Below are 5,528 nucleotides of genomic sequence, written 5' to 3'. Positions count from 1 at the left end.
CATTTTCACTTATTTCAAATAAAAAATTTTAATAATAAATTTGTTTTCAAATTTATAAAGATCTTGAATTTCCATTTGAAAATAATTAATAATTAATGTTGAATTCATTTTCATGTTTTCGATTGTTTGCTATTATGTATGCATGATTTTGAGCTGGATCAAGATAAGAAAGTAATGACCAAAGAAAGCATTTCTTATCAATATTTTTTCTATTAATGAAACTTTTTATTTTTTTTAAATTCAGGCAATTCTTTATAAGTACCTTCCACATAATTTGGAATTCTTGTCATTCAATAATTATTTCCATCGACTCTTTCCAACTGTAAAGATTATATGGGTCTATTCTCTTTGACTAATGTGTATATATTCATTTGGCTACGATTTAGATGGCTTTGTTTGATGTCACTATTTTTATTACAAATCTAGAAGTAGCTATGATAATGAATAGGTTAGAGTTCTTTATTATCCTTCGGAGAATAAAATATAACACGGGTTGTAAATGGAACCCTGTAACTATCTCTATAATTCATTCTATTTTTCTAATCTCTAATAACAGAGTCAAAAAGTGGTTGAAAATCAGTTGCATTTGAATTCACTGAAATATTAACTGTATTCCGTTTAATACTTGGATTATTGTCGTGTTCTTCTTAATTGAACATATACTTCTCTGAATCTTCTGAAAATTTTCTTTTCCATTTCTTATTTATAAATAAATTGGAAATGTCAATATTGCATTCTTTTTTAATACTGTTTCTACCAGTTATATCTTGAATGAAATGTCGATTTTGATCAACATCCTTTTTATTGATTTTTATTTAATTAGTAGCTGGCTCTTTCCACGCGTTTCGAATGCAAGGTGCTAATTTTTAAGTTCGTAGTTCGTAAGCTCTTTTTTTTAGTTGTTTTTATTTTTTTTTGTATTTCAGTGGTTTTTTTAATTTTTCTGGTGTTTCTTCTTTTCTTTTAGTTTTATTTTGTTTCTCTGGCATTTTCTGTTTTTAGTTTTTTTAAACAATATTTTTTTTATATAGATAGAATGTCTATATAATATATATTGTTTGTAACAAACAAACGATAAATTTTTGTATACGGAGATTAAAATAACTTATTACTTTATTCTTCACTTCATTATAATTTCCAGCACTTGAAATCTGTTTTGATGTAAACAAAAAGTAAGTTCAGTTATATCTTTTTTTTGTACCCTACTATATTAAAGTTATAAATCTGAAATAATTTATTCTTCTCTTTGATTTTATTTTCTAATTTTACTTTTAATTCAGGTTGAATGTTGTAGTGATACTGCTTTTTGTCTTTTTCTGTTTTTACATTTCGGGACCACTGAGTATAGTGATCGTGCATTGATATTTTATGATGAAGATGATCATTGATGGTACTGAATATTTTAAGGTTTTTGCCAATAATCTTTAAATTATGGTTTTTGGCAAAAGACAACAATTCATTAATTGTATAATACGACAGTTGACTTTGACCTTGGCGAATTTGAATTTTTGTTGCAAACAACTTTTAATCACTTCTACAATGTCAGCCATTTATTAGGAGCTGATTCTATTAAACAAAATTCCAAATCTAAAACAACAGTAAAAAAACAATAGATGAAAGGAAGTGGTATTTGTACTGCAAGAGTAGCGTAAAAAATAAATTTTTAGATCTCTATTATTCAAACTTTTCAGGGATTGATGATATACATAGAAAATCAAAAGAATATGATTTTACTGTAAAAAAAAAACAAAAATCAAAGAAGTGTTGCAAAATCAAAATATATATTTTTTACACCATCCAGCTTATCATACATTTAAAAGAAGACGCGTTTACATTCATAGTATCGATGACAAGGGGCAAGTAGATTTGGTTGATATGAAGCAGTATAAAAATGAACATAATAATTGTAGTTATGTTCTTAAAGTCATAGGTTGTTGTAGTAAATACGCTTGGTATATTCCTTTAAAAGATAAAAATCCCTCGCAATCCCTCGCTCTTTACGCTAAAGTTTGAATTTTTGCCACAATTCTACTTTTTAAAACAATTAAAAGCTTTAGCGTAAAGAGCGAGAGATTACGGAGGGGACAACCCATTTCATATACGGAGTAATTTCTGTTCGTTTTAAGTTTTAATGTTGCTCCTTACTTTCAGCTAAAAAAATTAGTTTTTTTTATTTAATCACTTAAAAAGGCCACTAAAACTTTTGATTTCCGTTAGGATGAAACCTCTCGTGACATTCTAGGACCACTGGGTCGATGCAATCACCCTTGGAAAAATAAAAACAAACAAAAAAAACAACAAATAAATACGCATCCGTGATCTGTCTTCTTGCAAAAGATACGAAATTCCACATTTTTGTAGATAGAAGCTTGAAACTTCTACAATAGGGTTATTCTCTAATACACTGAATCTGATGGTGTGATCTTGATTTGATGACTTTTAGGGGGCGTTTCTCCTTATTATCTAAAATAAGGCAATTTTTTATAGCTTTTAACCTTTGAAGGGTAAGACTAAAGTTGATCAAACTTATATATTTTAAATGAGCATTAAAATTGAATTCTCTTGATGTAACTATTGGTATCAAAAATACCCTTTTTTAGGGTTTCGGTTACTATATTCTTGATAACCAGCATTGGGGATTGAAATCTTAATAAAACAGAATTTTTCCATGAAATTGTTGATTTTTTTTGCACTACAACTCTTAATGTCTGCCCAGTGCTAATGTCCTTCGTGTAACCTTAGCCATTGTTTGAGTATTTTTTCTGTCTTTACAGAGGAGAAATACCTATTGTAATAGTGACACATGTCTGTTAGTTTTTAGTATGACAATTACAGTTGTTGCAGTTCTGGTAGTTTTTAATACACCTTATTTTCAAATTTGATTTTGAAGAAGAGAAATACCTGTTATAAATGGCACTCGTGTTACCAGTCAATCAAATACAGTTTTTATAGTTCTGTAAGTTCTTAAATATCTTTTTTGGCAATTTACCTTTAGTGAGGATATATGCCTGTTATAAGAGCGACACGTGTTTGTCGGTTAATAGTCACACAATTCCAGCATAGACAGTTCTGTAAGTGTTTCAAATATTTTTTTGCCAATTTGAATCTTGAAAAAGGAGAAATATATGTTATTTTAGTGATAAACATTTATTGGTAATTAGTTAGATAATTACAGTCTTTGCAGTGCTGGATGTGTTAAAATATCTTATTGGCCAATCAGAAAATTAAGAGCAGAAAACCTATTGTAATAGTGACATATGTCTGTTGTTTATTAGTAAGACAATTATTATAATAGAGAAAACTCTAGTATAAACTAAATGGATTACATAAAGGATCTATATAGTTCATCATAAATAGGGATTATGTAAGTTTCATCGGTTATAGCTATAACCTAGTAAAGAACCAACTGCGGCACAAAGCAACTAAAACTTTAGATAATATAAGCATCGTTTTAAAAGTTACTAGTCTGGGATATATTTCAATACTGAGGCTCGTCTATTACTATTCCCACCAAGAAAGATCTATATAATTTTTCTGTTTGTAATTTCACAGAAATGAAACAGTTCGAAGTAACGAACTGTAGTAAGGAGCGACCCAGCTCAATAGTAACCGAAATTCTAAAGAAAAAAATTTTTGATACCAATAGTTACATCAAAATAATTGAATTTTATTGTTTATTTTAAATATATAAGTTTGATCAAACTTATTCTTGCCCATCAAAGGTTAAGAGCTTGAAAAAATTTGCCTTATTTTAGAAAATAAGGAGAAACACCCCCTAAAAGTCATAAAATCTTAATAGGAAACCTAGTTTCCACTCTCTTTTTTACCTCATTGCACTGATTTCAGTAGGGACTCGTTTTGCTAATTCTCAGTCATAACCCTTCTTTTTTGTACTCTTTTTCAAAACAACCGCTGTAACCCAGATTCACCAATCTCTGAAGTCGCTCTTTAAATTAAAAATTTCAATTAATTGAGTTTCAATCAAAATTTCAATCAATTAATTTCAATCAATTAATTCAATTAATGAAAATTTAATTAATTAATTGATTTCACATAAGCCCCTTCCCACGCTAAGTTTTTTTCCTTCGTATCATTGATTAAGTGTTCCTGATTCATCTATTGTCTTTTTCAAATATTGATTATTATCTAAATAAAACTAGGGTATTTCAAAATTGGGTTCCTTAGGATCATAGTCCTTATTAATCTCACTCAAAAATTCATCCTCTATCCCAGATTGTATTGTATCAGATTAACGACGCTTCTTGACTACTAAGGTCCCTGTGTCGGCCCTGCAGTGCATTCCTGCAGCATGATTCGATCTCTGGGTCCCGTATTACCAAGCTGAGGTCAAAACCACTGCGCCACCACAGGAAAAGACATTAGCAATGAAATTTGAATCATTCTGGGGTAAAATACCTTGACTTGAGTGAGCTTGATTGCTTACTTGTAAACATAATGCGTTGCTTAAATATTTATCCAGTCGTTTTAATTCTATGCTTAAACTTAAGTAATTTTTATGTAATTTATCAGTTTTCATATTGGTATTTTTATCTTCTGCTTCAGCGATTGGAGCACCCAACTTTTCAGCATTGTCACAAAATCCAGGTTACTCTAAGGAGAGTTCTTGAATTATATTTCTTTGTATTTCTCTACTTTTCACTATGCTTGCAAATAATTCATTTAACTATATAAGATCCATTTATAGACTGAAAGTTTGTATTGAACAACTTTCCAGAGGACTTTTTACGTAAAAACACGAATTATGACTTCACCAGTTTTTTCTGACAGTTCATAGGCTATGGAAGTTGTATGTTTCACTGCAGCTATTTGAAACACTTCTGTTGTATAATTTGGTTGGTAACCTTTATCAAAAACTCCCTTACTTTTATTAATTCTAGCCAAAGCACCAACATTAGATTTGGTTATGGATGGTTTTTTAGCTTCGACATCAGGAAGTAAATTAGTGTAGACCTTCTTTTCATTTCCTTTTTTACTCGCTTCTATTGGTTTCATTTTTATTGATCGATGATAAGAATTGTTATAATTATCAACGAAAGAGGGTAATCCTAGTCTATCCAGCGTCTGCTGTAGTAATAAGTAAATAATTTCCATATTTTCTCTTGAATTGTTCTACTAAACTGGTCAACAATTTTAGCTTTCAATTCATTTTTAGATGATAAACAATGAATTTCATGACTCGTAAAAAATACACGAACGTTTTTCAAAACAAATTCTTTACCTTTATATGTTTTTAATTTTTTAGGGTTTCTATTTTTAAATAAACCCATAAAAGTATTAATAATTTCCTTGCCTCTTTTATCTTTTAAAGGAATATACCGAGCGTATTTACTACAACAACCTATGACTGTAAGAACATAACTACAATTATTATTTTCACTTTTATGCTGCTTTATATCAACCAAATCTACTTGCCCCTGGTCATCGATACAATGAATGTAAATGCGTCTTCTTTTAAATGTACGATAAGCTGGATGGTGTAAAGAATTGATATTTTGATTTTGCAACAC

Source organism: Artemia franciscana, chromosome 4 (assembly GCF_032884065.1).
Source record: "Artemia franciscana chromosome 4, ASM3288406v1, whole genome shotgun sequence".
Lineage (NCBI taxonomy): Eukaryota > Metazoa > Arthropoda > Branchiopoda > Anostraca > Artemiidae > Artemia > Artemia franciscana.
This window is presented reverse-complemented; position numbering follows the sequence as displayed.